A 23,168-nucleotide genomic window follows, 5' to 3' on the forward strand; every position below is an offset into this window, starting at 1 on the left:
GATTGGTCTTCCATTTTAGATGGATGTCAAGATCAGGAGTGTACAGAAAAAAATGCACGTAAGGTTGCAGGAGATCTATGCCTGATTCGATCATCCTCATTCTATGAAGTTTTGAAATCGACTCCCAACTGAATAACTTTTAAGAGATTAGCAGAGATGTGAGCCAGGAGGATCTCAAGACCAAGCAGAAAAACACCAGACACAGAACTGCAGGAAATCTATGGCCGGATTGATCCCCACGGTAATATGAAAGCAACATAAGTTGGAAATTCAAAAATAAATATGAGGAGACCATATCATTTGCATATATAAAACAACAGTCTCCACTATAACAGCATTGGAACAATTGCTACAAGTTCAGAGATTTCAAGGTTAACAAGTTTCTACTTGCGAAAAAAGAGGGGGGAAAGTACTAAACACCCAGGAAGATCAATATAAGGGATTAAGGCATGGACATCTTTATGGTACAAAGAACAATTACCAATCAAAGAAGAGAAATGGTTCAATCATCACAGATTTTGAAAAAAGGGGGAAAAACTTAACAAAATAAACACCTTTAATACAAGGAAGGAAACACGATAAAGCGACTATAAAGGTATAGGAGTTAAGCATGTTAGCAAAGCAGCAGAGAGCTTACTCCCCTCCTGTTAGAGCGGAGCTAAGCCAATCTGAAGCTGAGGATTGGATCTCAGATTCCACATACAATTGCAGATGTATAGGAGTGACAGATATCTGCATATTATTGAACAGACAATTATTCAGATTTTCAAGGGAGAGAGAGAGAGAGAGAGAGAGAGAGAGAGAGAGAGAGAGAGAGAGAGAGAGAGAGAGAGAGAGAGAGAATTAAAGAGGGTTATAATCTGTTCTATTACATTCTAGTTTTTTTTTTCTTTTGCTAATAGCATAAATTTTGAGAGAAAAAAACTTAATTTAATAGCCGAATTTTTAATTGATGAACGTATAATATAATATGCGTATAAATTATGTATCCAAATAATTGGCGCATCTATGTTTTAGCCGCATTTTTCAACGAATTTAAAAATTAGAAGGCAAATTTTATCCGAATTATATCCATACCGAATTTTTGCCGAATCCGAATTAACTAACTATGGTGCCGGCAATAGCGAAGAAGGGAAGAGAAGAGAGAGAAAACTCCTTCTCTCTCCTAATTATTAATAATAATAATCCATACGTATACATGATTTCTCATAAATTTTTACCATGTGACAGCACTATAGTCTCTCATTTTCAAAATTTCTATTCTTCAATCACAACGACCGCTCGCCTTCCTCGCAACATCTACCTCTTTGACTTTCCGTCTCATTAATTCGTTCCTTGTAACGTCTGCCTCTTTGGCTTCCCATCTCATTAATTCCTTCCCCGTAACATCTGCCTCTTCAGCTTTCCGTCTCATTAATTCCTTCTCTGTAACGTCGCTGCTTCCACTTTCTGTCTCATTAGTTTCTATTTTCTAAGAGGCGTTGACTGAGAAGCCCGTGGGCACGGCATACTGCGTCCTCGACAACGACCTCGCCTACTACGTCCGCTCCAACCTCAAGCCCCGCAGGCGCCGCCCTCGCTCTCGCCATCAATGTTGGGTGAATCGATAACCCTAGCCCCCAACCCTTCTCCCACGATCTCGATCACTTAAATTTGTAATGTATAGTTATGCAAAAGGATGCGTATCCTTCTCCTCTAATAGCCTCAGAGGACGAAAAGTATCGGCTAAAATATAGACTTGCCGAAAAGGGGTTGAAGGTACAATAATACTTCATGAAATCATTCAGTGTTAGTAAAAAAATACCCTAAATGAGGATATAAAGGGATTCAATTTCTATGTAACAATTTTTTTTTCTCCTATAGTTTTTTTTATCTTTTGTTGTTTTTCATTGAATTATAATTCTATTCTAAATTTTAAAGTATTGTTTATATTATAAAATTTAATCAAATATAATTATATTCGCTGTATCGTACGGATTTCTACACTAGTAATAATAATAAAAAAATATTTTTTATAATTATTTTGGCTAACTTAGTTTAGAAAATATAAATATATGAACCCCTCTTCTCTGCCGACGTTTGCCCTCTCCTCAGCCGCCGGCCTAGGGACGCCACCAAGGTCTTTTTCTAGTGTTGAAGGGCGGGGAAGGGGGCGGCGGCATCCTTTCTTCTCCGAACCTTGCTTTTTTTTTTAAAATTAAAGTTGTCCATATAAAACATCAAAACATAAAAATTAAATTATGTTCTAATAAATATAAAAAAATAAAAATTATAGAAAGGTTCATCCTTGTCACGCCCCGGGGTCCCTTTAGGTTAAAAACACAGCGGGAATTTTTTTTTTTTTTTTTTTGCAAATCTGACCCCAGGGTATGCCAGATCCGCCACAAATACAGGGAATCCACTGTTCACACGGACAAAGTCTCCCCTGTATTTGCACGGCGTCGCACAAGTACAAGAGTATAGCCAGGAAACAACCACAACCAAATGAATATAAAGATAGCTATACATTCATACATTCACCATTCACATCACAGTTTTACATTCGGTGTTTAAATAGAAATTCACGAAAATTCTTTTGAAAACTGTTCCCTACACGGAAACCTTTATTCGTTAAAAACGCTACCACGAGGGGTAGAAAACCTTTTATTTTACAAAATCCAGAAATCCACATTTTCAAATGTAAATAAACACTGAACCACATAAACCAACTAAACTATTCATCAGCCAAAATAAGAAGGGTAAGAAAGTAAACCGAATTAACCCGGGTCGAAAGCTCTATCGACCGCTACACGCGTACCTCACGTCTCGTCCCACTACTCATCGCCCACGATACCTGAAAAATGGTGGGGGAGGTGAGAACATGTAAACATGTCTCCCCTCCCAGTGGGTACCGCAAGCCGAAGAAGGCGAGGAGTACTCACCGGATCAGGAAGAGATAACCAACAGTATGGGTAAGTAAAATACAGTAGCAACGATAATGAACGAATGAGATATATATATATATATATATATATATGAAAACACGACTACCGCTACTGTAATGTACAACTGCAAGCATACAAGGATATCAAAACTATAGTAGCAAGACTACTGTAAAGAAAGAACTAGAAGTACATATGCAACAACCGCTACTACAGCTATATGCGTCAACCGGACGAGAAGTCCAAAAGTACCCAATCTAAACCGCCGTGTCGGTCTAAGGACCTCAGGCAAAAGCCACTATCTGCTCACACCTGGCATGTAACCCTAGCACAAAGAGAACACCGCTGGGCTCACGGGTCGGATGTACGACCACTTTTCCGGAAAAGAACACCCTCCTGCGGGGGATCAACCCGCTGGTGTACGTGAAATGCACTCGAGCTGTGCCGATCAATGCGGATATGATCAATAGCCAACCGTCGGCAATCAGCCGACAAGCACTGCCCCTCTGGGCATACCGACCGTGTAGGTCATCAAGTAACAACGTGAACCGACCGAGATAGGTCCATGTACGGAAAGTAACGAACGACCAAACAGGTCACCGATGCAAATAGGAGAACCGACCAACCAGGTCACAAGTATAGTATATACGAATGCCGTCTACTCTACCCCTATACAGGATACTACACATAGAACAACTAGGCAGAGTAAATAAAGATAGTATGAAGATACTGCTCGATGTCAACTAAAAGTACGAACGCAAGAACCGACCGCTAGGTCACAGGAGTGTATTCGATATAATCCAGAACTACCGTCAGCACCAGCCGACAATCCTACCCCTCAGGGTACACCGACCTCAAAGGTCATCGAACGACAGAAGTCAAGAAATAGACCAACCCACTACATAATGCAACAACCGACCAACCAGGTCAACAGATATAAGATAAAAGCACCGATCAGCTAGGTCACCGATATCACATATGGATAAACTACTCTACTCCTACACATGATACTAGGCATAGAAACATATGAGTAGAGTATAATAGAAACAACGGGGATGCAAGCTCAGTATATAATACGAAAATAGTAACAGAAGAACAGGGATAGAAGAAATATCACCGAGCGTGCACCACTGTACCGACTTCGGATCGAAGTACCCACCTGTACAACTGTCGCGCCTGTCTCCTGACTGCAAAAGAACGTCAACCGGACCTAAAGAGGGTCCACTGGGTTAGTGTCTAACCCACAGCTAAGAAACCCTAAAAGCATAACCCACAAACAATCCCCCGGAGATCGGTTTCCCAATACCGATTACCGTAACTCGCCGGAAGTCCCGAGAATCGCACCGGGACTCCGCCGGGACCCACTAACTATCCCGGAAGGCACCGACTCATGCCACGAGTCATTCGCTGCCACTAAACACTTATTTTAGTGTGACAAGGCAGCAAACACAAGGATACACAACCAAACAACTATTGGTGGATAATTGTTGGGATCCGGGTTCCCGGAAGTGTCTATTTCGACACCGGAACCCACCGTCACTCACCCGCCATTTCTGAACTCTCGAAATGATACGAGTGACCAGCCAATAAGGCTCAGCGACCACACAATAGCTCACGAAGCACCGTCGGAATAATTCCGAACCAAAACCGCGTTCCGTCGACGGATTTTGCCGACAAACGCACCGGAAATACATTTTCGATCTTCGCAAAGGTCCGGGGCCTTGGACCATCAGTCCAGAGGTCACCCACAGCTCACCCATGCTGCCAACAGTAGCTACGACAAATCAAATTGCATAAAAGCCCTCCCGATTACCCGAAATCGCATTATTTCATGCGATTTCGGCGCTTTTATGGTCCGTCTACACAAACCAGGAGTCATGCAGCCAAACCGAGACACCTACTGACAGGTCTTGACGTGCCGGAGGCCGTGCTCACCTTTCGGAGCAATTCCGACCACTGTGGAGGGCGCGCGCATGAAGCGAACTTCAGCTAAACAGCGCGCATGGTATCTAAATCGCGTCTAACACGCAAACCGGGGAACCGTTGACCCCGATGGAGGTGAGAATGATGCTCAGCACGGAGTAACGATGTTCGTGCTCACTTCCACTGTCATCGGGGTACCTTCAGATCGCCCGAAAGGTGACCGGAACCCTAAACTACAGTGCTGGAACCTAAAACAGTAGCATACCGGAGCTAGGCAGGGCTCGGGGTGGTCGGCGGCGGCCGGACAGCGGCCAGGCCGGCCAGGGGAAGGTGCTCCAGGTCAGAGGAGGCCGGGGCTCACATTAACAGGCGACGGGAGGCGGGGGCGACGGCGGGCATTGATGCCCTAGCCACCTAACCCGAGGAGAGAACGGCCCAGAACCGGCCAACAGAGAGCTCCGGCAACAGCGAGGCCGGCGGCGGACGGGTGTGGCCGGCCAGGCGGAGCCGATGCTCACACCGGCCGGCGGCGGAAGGCGGCGACGGCGGTGCTGGGCGTGGCTCAGCCTGCACAGTCCATGCGCGGCCGCAGGGAGAGGGAGCGGCGGCCGAAGGCCACGGAGACGGCTGGGGGGAGCTCCGGGCGACGGCGAGCGGTCGTCGGAGGCCGGCGGGAGGCGGCCTGGCTGATCCTAGACAGCGGCGACGCGGGGGAGAGAGATCTGGCCAACCACGGCCAGATCTCGCTCGGGCTGGCCGCAAACAGTAGGAGCGGCGGCGGCGGCCACGCTGGCCGGACGCAGAGGTGCCGGCGGTCACGAGGGAGATCGCCTATGAGGTCCCAGGCGGCGGCGATCCCAGGAGGCAGAGGTCGCGCCGGCTCGGCCCGCTCTGGGTCTGGGCGACTTCAGCGCGTCCTGGCGGCGCCGGCGACGCGCGTGGACGGCGGGGCCGGCGGGTATGTCGTCGGAAGGGAAGCCTCGGCCGGAGAACTCTGGTTCGACGCAAAAGGATGCTTTCCTGGGATTCACGGCCTAAGAAGCAGAACCCGAAGGAGAGGAGAACACTAAAAGGCCTACTCCGGTGGCCGGAAGTGCTCGCCGGCGGCCAGAGTGCGAGCGGCTAGGAAGGGGAAGGTTTCAGAGGATGCAAAGAGGTCGGCTGAGGGAGAAGATGAATCAAAGTTAGGGTTTTCCCCACGAAACCCTAGTGCAACTGCTAATTACAAATGCACAATTGCAAGATAGTCCTCCCAGGGATGAAATTGTCAGTCAAGTCCCTCACATCATGCGTATTTTACACATACGCACCTCCATGTCCGATCTCACGCAATTCGGCACATAAAATATAACGACTTTTGTGAATTTCCCGATTTCCACTCACGACCCCTTAGCGAACAACATGCAATATCCGGCAATCCGTTCTTCGGATTTCCGAACGGATCGCACCATCGCGTTCAGCACAACGAGGGCATCCAAACTACCATCTTGTTTCGTCAGATCTGGTCACGGATTCGCGACGGAACCCACCCGCTCTCTAATTAGTCCGTATATCGCGCATATACCGAAGTATAAACCCTAAAACCTATAATCCAAATTCAAATTTGAATTCCCTACCACCAGTAGGTACCAGAAACAACTCTCACCTAATCCCAGGTCACGAGCACAGAGCACGAGGAGTTTTAAAATGCACGAATAGCAAAGAACGGAAACCCTCTTTTTGTTAAATATCGTAGTACTACCACTATGAACATTTTCATAGTATCGAGTTGAGATATAAATATATATATATATATCTCAACCTGACCTGATGATAATCATCGTTTTACGATAGTCCAAAAATCGGGAATCTAGTTAAGAAAAATAATAAAAATTGGTAACCTAATTTATGATATTGGGTCACCTCCGGTGAGTTGAGATCCCCCTGGTAAATTGAGATTCACTGATAATAGTAGGATTAGGATGTTAAAAAGTAGGTTCCCAATTTTTGAACTATTATTTTACTCACAAAATGATAATTATCATAAAGTCTGATTAAAATATATATATATATATATATATATATATATATATTTCAACACGATCTTATGATAGCCATCATTTGCTCGGCAAAATGATGGCTAAATAAAAGCTACTATCACGAAGGTTTAACTACTAGCCGAGGCAATTTATACTAGATTTGGTAAATTTGATAAATTTTCAGTTTAAAGTGTGTGAAAGCTATAACTGTTACTTATGAGAAATTTTTTACTACTATCCTCAGAACATTAGTTCTAGTTCTTATATCTAGAACAAAATTTATCAAATTTTTTAAAAGATTGTCTTTAAGTTAACTAAACCTATAGAAATGCGGCAATTTGCTCTTTTGCGGAGAATAGCTGGTAATTTTAATGTTTAAAACTTTGGGAAACTAGTAATCCGTTTACTACAGCTTTTCTAAACTTTAAACTAAAGATTTGTGAAGTTCACCATATCTAGTATAAGTTGCCTCGGCTAGCAGTTAAACTTTCGAGATAGTAGCTTTTGTTTAGCTATCATTTTGCCGAGCAAATGATGGCTATCATAAGATCTCATATCATCGGGATCGGAGAGAGAGAGAGAGAGAGAGAGAGAGAGAGAGAGAGAGAGATATATATATATATATATATATATATAAGATGAATAAATTGAAACCTAGCCCGGATCTATAAATTCAATTATTATATAGGTAGCTTAAATAAGCCTAAATAAACTTGCCTAGATCTATCACTAATAGATATATGAGAAGCGAATTCTGGCTTATACATAGCCTAAATTTAGTCTCATACCTATGTGGATCAGATTATTTTAAGCAAGTTGTATTTCTAACTTCGTCATTTGTAGATCCTTATTTTTTTATTTTTTCTCATTTATCTAATCCTAAAAATGACCTTACTTTTATGTGTTATTCAGGAGAATTTTAATTAGAGAGTTGAAATTTAAAAAATAACTGATAACCTATAAGGCGGCCCAGAACCAGGACCCAGGCATATACATTTGAAAAAGCTTAGGATAGGTAATTTTACAGTCCAACTTTAGCCCAGGTTTAGCCCATACTCATATTATATAGGTTTAGGTATAGGCTTTGAAATTACCTATTATAAAATGGGTATAGGATAGATAAAAAATAGTTCACGCCAAGCCTAGGTCCATCCCAGACCCATCCCAGGCCCATACCCTATAGTCCATAAAACTTGGTGAAATCCAGGTTGAATACGATGTCGTAGTATTAGAAAGTAACCGTTTCTTTCGTGATGTTAACCGACGATTATTGCGGTAGAAAGCGGTAAGGAGCTTACCAACTACTTGAAGGTGGAGTGTCTTAGATTGTGTTGGTAACGTTACGGAAGTGGGAAAGACAAATCAAATTTAGGTGTGCTTTTCCAAAAATTTGTTTATTCTTTTTCTAGTATGTTTCACCTTCAAAGTCTTACCACTAAGATAAATAAATTTTCACGTTGTTGTACTCACTATTAATGATTTATGTACTACCATAGAAATTTTACCGTGTTCACGCGGATGATCTTATTGTAGTTCTAGTAAACTTTAAGCTGCGGCCTCGAAGAGATATTCCTTGTTTAAAAACAAACTATTATTACTATGAAGTGTAATGGAGTCTTGTCAATAAACCGGGATGTCCGAGAGAGTCTGTTACGCTATAGCGGCGCTGTCGTCGAAGTTAACTACTTAGGAGAGGGACAGGGTTGTTACCTCTCTCTTAAAAAGAAATTTTTTCTTTTTGTGTTGATTTAAGTCTTTGAATCAACACGACACCTACTATTTTGGAAAAGAAAGGTCATCTTGTACAAGGGCATGAAGGGGCGCTCCGCTGAGGTTTTTGAAGCTCCGTGCAGGTTTAGCTGGCTGCGTGGTTACAATTTTAAATAATACAACGGACGCTTTTCACAGTCATAGTCGTGTAGTAGTCTCTAGAGTTCCTCCTCCTCTTAAGGGTTTGAAGCTTCTGCTAAATATAGAGAATGGCTTTCAACCTAGTCGCTGTTTGTGTTAACAAGATAGTAGTTGAACGGTTTTCAGAAATTATCGATTGGGACTCGTCCCCCTCTTCCTTTGTTTCATTTCGTAGTTACCTCCCCTTTCATTGTCGCGCCGTTTTGTTTATTCTTCAAAACAATGGAGAAAGCAGCCGCGTGGTATTTACAATCAATCACTTAGTCTAGTCATTCACCTCCTCTTGATTTGAATGCTATGCTAAATACAAATTAGAAAAAATCATAAACTTTTGAATGGACCACATAGTCCTATCAAAACACGTTCTTAAGAATCAAATTTAGGTCATAGGAAGAGGTCTAGATGATAGAGAACTGTGTCTGCGAAAAGGACAAATATGTTTTTTGTCTTTTTAGTTACTTTATTTTACATGTTATTATTAGATGTTGGGACATTATTGATGACTTCGTGTGTTAGTAAAGCTGTACAACCCAGAGAGATATATAAACTATTTGATTTTGTACTCCTTACATGTTGTTTTCTTCGTATAAAAGGTGCTTGTAAGGCAGCTTTGAGTCGTAAGATACAAAAGTCGTAGGTAAGTTGACATTTTAGCTAGACGGGGTTGTGTGGCTAGCAGCCCTCAATATAAGCGCTACAAAGTATACAAAGTCTAGTATATTAATTGTGAATAAGATGGCTTAACACATCACATTTAGCCATTTGACTACTCTTATTAAGTGTGGACTGGACGTCTCTCTTTGGGCGGTTGTAGTTACTGTCCTCACTTAAGGAATCCTTCGTTAAGACCAAACAATTGGGGTTGGAAGCGTAGTTGACGCCGTTGTGGATGTTGTGGAGATGAAGTACAGTCTTCTTCCTGTTATGTAATTATTATACGGACGAAGACGAAAGCTTCGAGTTTTAGAGCAAAACGAAGGGCGGCGTCGTCGTCTTCGACGTCTTAAAAGAAAAAGTGGTTGTGAGATATTCTCGACGACGACGACGACGACGACGACGACTTCCGTCTTAGGTTTCCTCCTGGTTTGTCCATGGGTTTGGTACGAAAGTTCAAAGTTAAGGTAATCTTTTTTTTTTTTTTTTTTCCTTAATTAGGTCGAATTTTGTATTTAATAATCCTCTGGAAAGAAAAATTGTTATTGGGAATTTTTTAATATTAAACGGTTCATTAGAAACGTTTTTTAATAAACCGTTTGGTTGAGATGATACAGGTTGAGTCCCGGTACCACCTCCTTCTATATTTTCTGTCATTTAGCAAGTGGCAGAAATGACTTTTGTCACTTAGTAAGTGATAGAAATCTTCCTTTACGCCACTGAATAAGTGGCAAAAACTTTATTTTTCTCTTTTTACTACTTAGTAAGCAACAAAAAAATTTTAGGTTTGTACCATTTGCTAAGTAACAAAAGGATTTAAAGATGTGGGTTACACCGTAACAGCACCGCTTTTATTCTGATAAATCTAAGTATTTAAAAACAACACTAATAAACTGGTTTAGATTTTAAAAATTCCAGTAAAAATTTTTTTCAGGAATAACCCGACGTGGGTTTAGTAATTTTAAGGCAGTCATATTAAAGACTTTGTTTGTATTTTAAGAAGATCCGATTTTATGTCTTTGGAGGAACTTTGACGGGCGAAAAAATGAAAAGAGAAGCTTGAAAGTTTTAGATGTAAAGCGAGGAAATTTTAAAGTCTTTGTAAAAGTCTCCCAATGTCATAATTACCTTTTTCATTTTGCTGATTTAATGGGAATGAATAAAATATTTTTTTTTATTAAAAAATTATATAAAGACAGTACAAAATTTTTTATAAAATTTATATTTATTATTTTTTATCTGCTTTATTATTGTATTGGGGTTTCCTTTTCCAATTTACGTAGTTAAATTTTATAACTGCTACGTTTTATATTTAAAAACTTTCAGGCTCCTCCTTTTATCTTTTTTTTATTATTATTAATGTGTTTCTAAAAAAATATAAAATCGATAGAAAGATAAGATGAAAAAGCGGCATACATTGTGTGAGAGAGACATTTAGGGTTTTGTTTCGAAGCCTTATCTCACGCATTAGTTGTTTATAATGGGCTCTCTCTTTAGGGCTCCCGCTCTCGGGGTGTCTAGCGCTCTAAGTTGCTAAACCGGGGCTCAAACAGCGGGGTAAAGAACTTTAACCCACGGCCCGATCCCAAAAAGGGAAAGGGGCACCCTAAATTTAAGTTTAATAGGGTTAAACTTAAACTTAAACTCAAATTTAAGTCTCCTCCCCTTCGCGCAGAGCCCCTTAAAGCCCCGCGAAACACATCGACGCCAACCTTCGTCGTCGTCGTCGTCCTGCTCCTCCCCCTAACTTAAACTTCGTCTTTTTCGTAAAAGAAAGCAAGAAAGAAAGTGAGAGAGAGATAGACGACACCAAACTCCTACATACATCTTCTTTCTTTGATATATTCAAAAAAAAAAAAAAAAAAGTATCACAAGGGACTTTATACAACTTTAATGGATTATCAACAAACGTGCTATTAGGGAGTCGATAGGTAGAAAGCAACACATCGTATCAACAATTGGTTGTCAATGTTTTGTATTTTCTACATTTTTCGGGTAAAAACGTGATCTAATAATATAATACAAGTATAAAACACTCATCCACTCTCCTCTTAAACCTCCCTTGAATAAACTAAGGAAAAGCTACCACACGTCACAAATAGTAATCACTAAACATATTTATACAATTATAATATTAATGTATAAGATAAAAGAGAAAAAAAAAAAAAAAATTCATGCGTTTTGTAATGAGAAGGACCTCAAGACGACGATTATTCAAAAGCTGGTGACCTAAATGGAGAAACTAATAAATATGGGCAATTTAGTATTATAAGTTGGTTAGTATTATAAATTAAACTATGTATATTTAAGTTTACAATATCAACTTTGATGTGTCTTTCTGAGTTAGTGCCGGTTTAACCGGTATCAATATAGATGTCGTTAACATTTTTCAGTGAACGTTTTTTTAAATTTGTCTATTATAGAAAAAGGGATCTTTAATTAGAATGGTGGTTTGTATATTTCACTATTTTAAAATATGTATGTGAAAGTCGAAATATATTAATTTATTTAATAAATATTAATATTGTAAAAAATGATGTATTTTGGTTTATTCGTCGTCTTTTAACATTGATAGACATAAAAGTTGTTATATGTAGGTGTTGTTGTGACGTAAATATTAATGTAGGTTGGTTTACTTGGGATTTACATGTTTCTAATTCTTGAACCGTACTTTTTAGTGTGATTCACATTTACAAAATTTTTATTAGTTGTCGTAGAATGTGCCGAATGTATAAGTTGTTTAATCTATTATAGTTTATGAATACCGCAGGTGTTTTATATTTTATTGAGTAAAATATTACGGCCTAGTTAACTCTCGTCCCGGATCGTACACTTTAAAACTTACTTGCAGTTCCTACGTGTGTCTTTTCTGTAAGTAAGTGGTAACCGCCGCGTATTGTTATGGTTCGTTTAAATAACAGATGTTGGTTGTAAAATCATTGAATTTTAACGAGTATTAATTTTCGAAAATTTTTTTTTGTTTATTTAGGAAATGTCTTAGGTTATGTACCTTGTGGTGAATTCACACCACAAATCACGAAGTCTAAAAATGTCGTATTCAACATTCGTTAAGTACATGTGAGTGGCTTACTTCTGCATGAAATGTTTATAGTCGTACGGCCTTGTCCGAGATGTTTAACTCTTTGGTTTTACGCTGATCATTGAGCTGAACTCTTTACCATACATTTACCATATTGAGTTTTAAAGCTAGCCATTATACATTTTGCTCTAACTCTTAGGGGAGTATATATTGACACAAAGTACGCTACATTGTAGAATTACCACCATCTCAAGGTGTTTAACGGGTGTTTGTTTTTTACTTCATAATGGACGTGTTAAAGGCTTTCTCTCTTTCAATGACCGAACTCCGTTTAAAATTGTTAATTAAAGTAGTACACCTAGAGTTTAAAGTTGTTTTGGTATAACCATAAAGGTGATTTAAAAACTTGTTTTTTAAATACAGTTAGGAAACTGGTTTAAACAAATCTTTTAGGCTTTTGTTGACGTGTATAAGAATTTAAACCTTCTCGCTCATCTAAGTATTTCATTAAATTGAGTATCATAATGGACGTTTGCTTAAATACTTATTTCTCGGCTACAGATCCTCAACTAGGGTGGTGGTTTATCTAAGAAGAGTATTTTTTTTCCCAAGATATTATGTGCAGTAAATAACCGAATGAAAACGTGGCTTAAAGAGTCGGTTTTTAAGTAGCTCCTCTGGTATTAAACCATGTGGTAGAAATGAGCTCACGAGTCTACCGTTAAAAGCATATGTAGGTTCTTACACAACGTGTAGAGCTGTGTCAGACCAAACTATTGGTTGTTCGTTGTTTTCGCAGTCTAAGTTCCGTTTACAAAAGTAGACCTTTAATCGTCATCCCTTCTTGATAGCACGTAATTTATATGGACAAAAAACGAACTCCTCATAAGTGTAGATTAAAACTCTTACGAAGGCAATATACACTTACCTTTTAAACTTGGTGAACGGACGTATTTTTTTCACAGTATTTATGCTAAGTTGTAATCGTAAAAAATAACAGAGTGGGTTTGTGTTTTATGTAAATTCCCTATTAACGGATATATGGGGAATTTTGAAGCGTTTATAGAGTAAATGGGGATGAAAAAAAAAAAAAGAAAGGTTATATGGGGAGTATACAAGGAGGCAATAAGGTTTTATGGGGATGTCAATGGTGGGCGATTCAATTGAACCCAATTTGCACTCAATTTATAGATGGTGTTAATTTTTTTTTATTTTACGGTGAAAACGGGAATTGAATTCCTGTTTATTCTTTATAACCACTACCATATTCCTATATAAACTTTTTTGATTTTTCGTTTTATGAAAAACATGGGGATTGAATTCCCGTTTATTCTTTTCAGCCATTACCATCTTTCTATATAAACATTCCCGTTTTATCATTAAAGTATCTCTATTGTCTCAAGTAATTGTTTAAAATTGAGGTCCCCATATAATCTTTATCCAACCTTGCATTTTTTTCATAAAAGTTATAATCGGAAGATTCTCCTTATTTAGTCTTTCAATCTTTTGAAAAGTTCCCATATATTCGTTAACGGGGATGTAATTTATGTCCGTATAGTAAATTTTTATTTAAAAGTTCGTTGAAGATTTGATAAATCGGGTTTTTTGTAGAGATAACATTTTCAGCAAGTGTTACAATTAGAGGTCTTAGTAACAAATATTAGGAGTTATCGAATCAATAGACTTAAAATATATTCAGGTTTAAAAGTTAAATTATAAACTATGATCCTATAACAATTAGATTACGTCAAATATTATATTCCAAGGAATACAAACCGCAGTCGCAAAAGGATCTAAGGAAGTTAAAAGTAATTTATTCAACGATAAGATTAAAGTTACGTTACAACACTTCTCTATGAGACCACGCTTCATGAGATCATGACTGTGTGAATTCATCTTTTCATTAGATTGAGTTATATAGTAACCAGTTTTTGTAAAGAGTACTGAGATAATTATCGATGGTTGAGGTATCGCCGTTGTACGAATCGTGGTGTTAGAAGAACTAATGTCGTCATAATCTATTTACGAAAGTACCTTACTAACAAAAATTAATCCAAGAGTACTACTCATAATCTGTTGCAACATGAACAGTTACATACCTAATTTTGTAGTTTATGACTTCCTTACTAAAATTAGGTCATAAATTACTTTTATTCTTACCCGTTATATATTTTACACCTTTTTTATATCATGTTGTTTAGTTTCTTTTCCTATGTAATATTTAATTTATTGATCGTACAAAGTCGATGTTTTACGTATCATAAATAATAATTTGTGATGGTTACAAGTTCATATCGAGATCGATTAAGTAAATTAATTTCTTATATTATGTATCTGTGTATAACGTTAAAATGTTCGGTTTTCATGGTGTTATATAAAGCATTCTTGGGTCTCTAAATGGACTTTTAACGAACCTGTAGATTAAGTTCGTCTCAAACTCTATTTTAAGCTACTTCTATACATTGAAGGACATTTGTCTCTGTAATTAAGCCTACTTTGAATTAGTTATTAGTTGTGTCTTTCAAAATTGGTGTTAATGTCTCTCTTTAAAATCTGTTTACTTTAATTTTTGACCAGTTCGTAATTCTCTGGAATCTCTGACTAAATCGTTTAACCGAGCCAACGTCTAGTAATAGGAGTCCAGGTACGGTCGGGAGTTGTTAAACCCCGTCGAATGCATCTAAACGTTCGTTAGAGAGGGAGTAATAGACTTGGTCGAAACATACTTAAAGTAGAGATACTTGAAACATTAGGACTATAACTTCCTATTTTACATTCGTTTGTCGTGAACTTTTAGACAGTTTGACTGACGTATTCTCTCTTATTCTCTCATTCGTGTGAAAAGACTTATTGTTCTGTCACACGGTAATTGAAATTGTTACAATTTATTATTTAGAGGTAGTTGCGTAATGACCATTGTTATTCAACTATTTTCTTGTTTTTGGTATATTACACTGATAAGTATGATTCCTTGTAGTTAAAACGTATATCTTAATCGAGGTACGTTCCTTAGTTTGCCCTTAAAGGTACTTCTTATATTTACTAAACAAGTCTTATATTATTGTTTACTTGTACTTAATTCTACGTGAATGGGTATGTTACGTCGTATAAAAAAGTCAGATATGGAATAAATAAAGGTCAACTGAGTAATACGTTATTCAAACTCGTATGTAGGAAAGTAGATGAGTGTAGAGAGGTTGTTCAGAATAAGAGAGTGAATATATGTAGGAAAGTAGAGAAGAGAGAGTAAAGAAAGATTTTCTCACGAGGTTATGATACAAAATGGTTCTAACTTGAACTACGTTAATTGAACCGATGGAGTAGTATTTGTTATGAGAACTGATTTTTTAAAGGGGACAAGTTTTCTAGTAAGGTCGGTTGTATCACCGCAGTACACAAAAAGAAAAAAGAAAAAGGGAATTAAAAGATTTGGTCAATACGAGTTCCGTCTTCTCAACCTATCGGTATTTTTTGTTCTCATTCTTTACTACAGTGGGATATTTCGGTCCACAGCATAAGTACCTCAGTGTACTTTTATCTAACTCTAACAAACCTGTACACGTCGTATTTGGTCTATTACGTGTTTCAGTTATTCACTAAAAATATGTTACTGTTTCGTGCGAGTAACATTTTATGATTTTTTAAAATAAATTAAGTTTGTTTGATTTAGGATGATGACGGTTAAAAGTCCAACTTATACCTGTTCGGAAACCGTTTATAAATCTATAGGCAAGCTGTTTACTTATGATTTCAGTTCTTATTATTCAACGGTTCCGTAGGAACGTCTATGATCTGTTTACAGCTTGTATTTCGTATGTCATAAGTAAGAGTATAGATGGGTAAACTTTTTGACCTCTTTGTCCGAAACTTCTCTTTTCTCTTTATACTTTGTCTTTAATTTTTTAAATGTCTACGGTATGGACTCGTTGAGATAGTTGGAGTCTGTAGTCGTCCCGAGATGCTCGGAGTCCATAAAATTCTTTTTCTTGAGAGGCTTATAGAAATAAATGTACGTATATGTTTTAACAAAACCTTAATCGATTCATTTAGTTTATACTGTCCAACGGTCGTTATTTTCTGTATTTGTCGCTCTTATTTTACACGTCTATTAAGTTTTTCATTGATCCCGATTTCTATTTTCTTAGTTGGAATCATTCGTCTATCTTAAGGATTAATATACTGTACCGTCGACGTGATGTTTAAACGTTAGAGTATACACTTAAATAGCCAAAATCTGATACTACTTTTTCACATTTTACCACACGTTGTTAAATTTTTTTTAGTTCATTAGATACGTTATTATTTAAGAACTGTTAATATATCTTCAAACGTCAGTAACGGTCTGCACAGTAGTAAAAACTGTAAAGAAACGTCATACAAAACCTTAAAGGATTCGAACTGGTAACTCTATTTCTTTACCCTCTCATCAAGTTGTGTGTTTAAACATCGGAGTCTTTTCAGTTCTCAGTTACAATAATTCCGTCGATCCGACAAGCTCCGTTTCCCAGGGGATTCTATACATCCGTATACCCGTCTGACGGATTTCTGAACACCGTGTTCGATGTTATATAATCTTTTCTGAAAATTTTACGGTTTTACATAATAATTACTCAGTTTCATTGTCGAAGGGTTCTCGCTTCCTACCCTTATTTTGTAAATGGACCTTAATACCGTATTTATTTCGACTATTGAACTGATCGGTTTCGATTTACGAATCTTCAATACCTGAAGTTTGGACTGTGGACTTTTAGTTATACTCGATTAAGCACTTTGTAAAGATTTTTTTCTTGAGTTTTATATTTTTTTCGAATAGTATTGTTATATGTTATGTTTGATCAATCATGTTGTTTATATCGGTTCTCACGGTTGTGTAGAATTACTGAAAGTATGTCCAAACATGATTGGTATGTTTCATAGTCCTGATTACACGGTATCGTGTATGGTACAAGTACCAGTTAATGGTGTCCCCCGAACGACTGTCGTTGACTTTCATATAAACTAGACTTTTTACGTAGGAATAAAAGATAGCATTGATACATTTGATAGTTCGTGTAAAACGAAACACCACTTAACGATTCAGAACAATTCGAATTTTTTAGTTACGTCAGTTTTTTTTTAATCTTTTATTCGGAACAAATTCGTATCTTATCTCTAGTTCTTCATACTTTGGTTACATTGTTGTTGAATCAACTTCTTCAGAGGTATATATAGTACGTAGTCTATATAACCTAAGCACAAGACACTGATGTTCCACTAATTGGTGTTTACGATCCTTGCTAATACTTTATTAATTTCTTCTTTCTTTTTGATTTTCCGAGTTCGGCGTGTTGAAGTTTCACGTACAAATTTTCCAGTTTGGGAGTTTCATGGAGGTGTTAACATCGTAGTAAAGTATTACAATTTTTTTACCGTGTCAAGTATGTGATCGTACGTTCTAAAACCGTTCTATAAGGTCCTTGGGTGGGTATAACAACAGTTAATTCGTCATAGGACATAGTAATAACTCCTTACGACAAACTGAACTCTGAATTCTATATCAAACGATATTGTACTATATGTCCGATTTAGTGTTTATATGGACGTATCGTGGTCGAGGTTCTTGGTCGACTGTCCAGGATCACAACTTTTCGAAGTCATAAAGGTGTTGTGCTACCTGGTGAAGTCTACTATTACTACCGTTCGTAGATGACTACAGGTGTATGAGTCTATTGTAGAAGTCGTTGTAGTTTGGTGACGTGCAGTTGTTAAAGTCCGTGTTTAAAATATGTCTTGATTTATAGTTAAGAAAATCGATTTTCTAGTTATACCGGTAGTCATTAACGTTCTTGTTCTTTCTGTACTTTATATTACCTCTGTTTTACCGGGACTAATTGTACTCTTTACATCTGTTATTGCATTTTTGTGATCATTCTCGCTTTTATTACTCTGTTTATTAGCTCGAACAGATTAACAACTCTACTGATTGGTCAAATGGTACACCATCGGTTGGGGAGGTACGTACTCTCAAACTCTTCATCTAGATTGTACGAGCAAACAAAATTATAATAGTTAGGATCATCCTCCACATCTAAGTCGACACGAAAGAACTGGACGATGTCGATAAAGCAACCCCACTAGACGTCTCAAGAGTTGACTAAGTAATTCTGATTCCATCAGAACGGGTCGTCTTCGGAGTCTAAGTTGTTGCAAACGTCATGGTAGTCAACGTCAACTGAGTTTTGACAAATGACCTCTTAGCCAACTTCTTTCACGAAGTTGTTATCGAACTTTGAGTAGTCCTTGCAGTTGTCGTTGGGTGCAGAGAACTAGTTCTTGACGGAATTAGAAACAGTAGATACTTTCTCATTATACTGCAATTCTGCTCCTTCACCACGGTTTTTATAAAGTTTTTTCGTAGATAAAGGTTAGTAAAACTTTATTGAACTTTTCCTACTAGTACAATAGTTTGTTTAAATAGTAGTTTTATATAATCCCCGAACGTGACTTGGGTGGGCTCGTAGTACAACCTTTAGTTGCTTACGGAAACTGACACTAACATCTCAAGGTGCTTACGACATTGGGTTGGAAGGAGGCTAGACCTTTTTCTATTTCATATATAATTTTTCTTTTGTAATTTTTTTTTTGAATTCGTTCGTTCGAGCACTACTAGATATTCTTTTCCGTGATTATGGAAGAGTCATCGTCGATATTTTAGAACTCACTACAATATCTATGAGTCTTTGAGAACTTCAGAGTTGGACCCTACTTCTTCTCGTGCTTGTGGATCTTCGAATCGGGTAGCAGGTACTCGTCGTAGTGTACGTCTTTTTTGTCGAAGGCACAAAAGAGAGTTATGTAGTCGTGACCTTACTTCACGGTAGTAGTCTTATGTGTTTACTGTGATTTCTCGAGGTTTTTGAACGATCGTTAAAGATTTGTTGGTTTTTATTACTAATTTTCCGTTACCTTGGACATCTACGATCTTAAAAGATTTTGTAAGTTTTTTTACTAATTTTTTTATTTCCCTATACAACTAGTTGAACTAGTTGAGTAGTGTACTAGGGAGGTGGTACCACGTTTAATAAACCTAGGTTAATAACAACATAAAAACCATGAACGCTAGAGTAATAACAACATATATGAAACATGTATGTCAGTACTTAAATGTTAGTTCATATATCGGATGACGTCTGTTATCCAGTCTTCTTCGGTTCATCTCGGATCTTATCATTTATCATACGTTCCGTACCCGATTTTGAAATACATGTTTTATATATTCGTCATTTATACATTTGTGTTATGTTGTAGTTCATTTTAGTTTCGAGGTTTCTAGAGTGGCTTTCAAGGACCTACGTGATCCCGATCTTCATAGTAAATAGGAAGGAACTTTCTAACTTTAGGAACCTCTTAAGGCTCGTTCGCCTATACTCAACACACTTTGTTGTACTAACGGTGAGAGAACCTATGAAAGACTTTGATGTCTTGGATGTCGCCTTCATAGTCTTGATATTATGGGTAGTTACAAAGGGTACTAGGTGAGCTATTGGAAAAATTGAAGACGTCGAGCGTAATTCACACGGACACAAGTGATTTTCTAGCATTTAGTGTAATGTCGTTAGTATTTTGTAGTACGATACGTAATAATATTTACAGGTTTTATTACATTAACAGGAAATGAGTACGGGTTAATGTTCTATACGTCTTTCTTTTGTTTTAAAGTTATGTTTATAGTAACGATACACTTTCGACAGTTACCAAACCAATATGAAAGTTATTTGTATAATATAAAGGTGTATTAAATTCTCGGGTATACTGACAAAATTGTCTCACAAGTACCACGTCCCAGGAGAATGGACATGTTGGAATTTTTATCGTCGGTTTTCAACTTGTTTCGAAAGACTACTTTCTAAGGAGTTGAACGAACGGTCGCTACCTGGAGGTCGACTCATTATTTTTTACCTCACTTACTATTACCGTGTACTAAGTCTATTAAGTATTACGTTCGATTTACATCGATCTTTCTTATCTTCTATATATTATTCTGGAAGACTTAGGTGTTGAGCGAGACGTCGACGATTTAGTCGGAGGTAACCAGCCCGGTGGTTTTGACCTTCGTTGAGACGGTGTCATCGAAAATAACTTCGAAAGTATAGTCACTATTCACATAGGGCCATTTAGGAGTTGTGTCGTCCTTCGAACCGGACTATTTCTTATAGTTCCTTTGTCACTAGCTTATTGATGTTATTTGCCATCTTTAAGTGCTCCTACCAGCATTTAATGTTTACATGAATCAGAGTATTTGTTCTTTTGTATCGTGTATCCGATTTTGTACACCTCTATTAAGAATGACTTCTTATAGTTGGTTCCTAAATTCACGGGTAGCCGTGCCCAGCATAGATGGCACGGCATAGCACAGTTGTTCTATAGCCATGTTATGTTCGGGGCATGGCTACCATATCGAGTTTTGGGAGATAAGAAATTTAATCATTCATTAAACGAATTATTTCAAGTTTTATAAACTATTTTTATATATTATTTATTGACTGTATAAAAAAACCATTTCTTTTATTTATAAAGTACGGTAATGCACAGCCGTGTGTTTAGTTCATGGCACCGTATTCCAGCATGGCCTTTGAACGGCCGTGCCATGCCGTGCCACGCACGGCCCGGTACGGCTACGCACGGCCAGTGTTTTTTATATACACATGGCTGTGCATTACCGTACTTTATAAATAAAAGAAATCGTTGTTTTATACAGTTAACAAATAATACATAAAAATAGTTTAGAAAATTTGAAATAACTTTTTTAATGAATGATTAAAGTTCTTATCTCCCAAAACTCAATGCGGTAGCCATGTCCTCAACATAACACGGCTATAGAACGACCGTGCTATGCCGTGCCACCTATGTCGGGTACGACTACCCGTGAAATTAGGAACCGAATTATAACAACTATGAGAGTTAACTTTAAGGACACATCAACATAAAGTGTACTAGTAGAAAGAACTAGAGACCATGAAAGTTTCAATTATTCATAGCAGAAGGGATTATTAAGAGATTGAAAACAACTAAAAAGTACTTACAACACTAGGACAGTTGTAGACTAATACTTTTCTCTACATTTGTATGAATATCGTTATTCATACACTTAACTAGTTGAAACCAGTTACATAAAATAGAAGTAAAGACTGGCAAGGAGTTGAAATGTCAAGTTATTGAAAACTCGAAGGAACAAGTTCTTCACTGTGCGTAGAGACTCCCGTATATAAGACGTAGAAAGTGAGAGTTAAAGTTGGATATTCTTCAAACTTAAATTTAACAATACATATACATTTTATCACGTAATTATAACATCAAACCAAACGTATATAAACAATTTTCAACACTGAATCAACTTAGTTACTTCTAAAGACTCGACCCTGTATAGAACGTAAAATAAAAAGGTAGTTCTAGATGTCAAAAAGAACGTGGTCAAAACGTTCGTTATAAGGTGCCTAGAACGAAGAACAAGTTGAGGTGATAAAAATACTAGCTAAACGGTATGGATATATCATGTATAAATGAAAGACAATAGTATATTTCGTAAAATCATGGTTACTTACTACTTTGTATACACGAGCTCCAAAAAAGGATAAAACAAAGTTATCACACTAAACGTTCATTAAGAATTCATGAACAAAAAAGTACAAAATTAAAGTTCTACAACGTTAAAGAGAACTAAATGAGCAGTTACATGAGGTCCAAGTAATAACGACAAAAAATCGGACGTAGACTGTACAAAGTTTTTAAATATCTAATTCAAACGTTTAACCTGACAAAATGGTTAGACAATCGGTAAAGAATTTAGTTATCGAAGAAAACAACAACCAAACTAAGATCATAACACGAACAACAACAACTATGTCCTTTAAACAGTGCGGGGCCCCAGGGAAATCCAATTTTTGTGTCGCCTTTCAAAAAAAAAAAAACGTGTTGGACTGGGGTCACATACAGCCTAGACGGTGTTTAGGATCCATTAAATGACAAGTGTGCTCAGTCTCAGAGTAGGGACATAAACGTGCTCGACACCGCTCTATTTAACGTTATCATATCGTTATAGTCCTTTCTTGCTGTTTGGTATACTTATATTTCTATTTTTACGACCTATGTATCACGTGGATGTAAGTAGGAAGAGTAGGGTCAAAACCTCTAAGCTTCACAAAAGCAAAGTCTTTAACTGCTTTTAAGAAAACTTTTGACAAGGGATGTCGACACTGGAAATAAGCAATTTTACCGACGGTGCTCCCCATCTTTTGGAAAACAAAATGTCTTACGATGTCTTTACGTATAAAAATTCACATTTATTCGTACGATACTTGGTGTACCTTGCTTGATCTGATAAGTATGTCGGTTTTATGCTTCCCATTCTTTCAGTGGACTTAATTGGGCCCAGCTTACAAGATAGCTGGCGATGTGCGCATGAAGTGCAGAGCAAAGTGATGAGTAGCGGGTGCAACGGACTTATTACCACACCCACAAATATTATACTTATTTGAACAGAGGGGAGGGTCACCTCATCGAGTTCGGCTATCTTAAAGCTCCTCATCAGTGGCCTACGACCTTATCAACATAGTTGTCATACCCATTCATTTAATGTCATCGGTGCTATTACTTGCTTAATCTACATATATATATATAAACTTTTGTCCTGATGGCGATGACAATTTTACAAGAAGACGAGAA

Source organism: Ananas comosus, linkage group 16 (genome assembly GCF_001540865.1).
Source record: "Ananas comosus cultivar F153 linkage group 16, ASM154086v1, whole genome shotgun sequence".
In the NCBI taxonomy this organism is placed as follows: Eukaryota; Viridiplantae; Streptophyta; class Magnoliopsida; order Poales; family Bromeliaceae; genus Ananas; species Ananas comosus.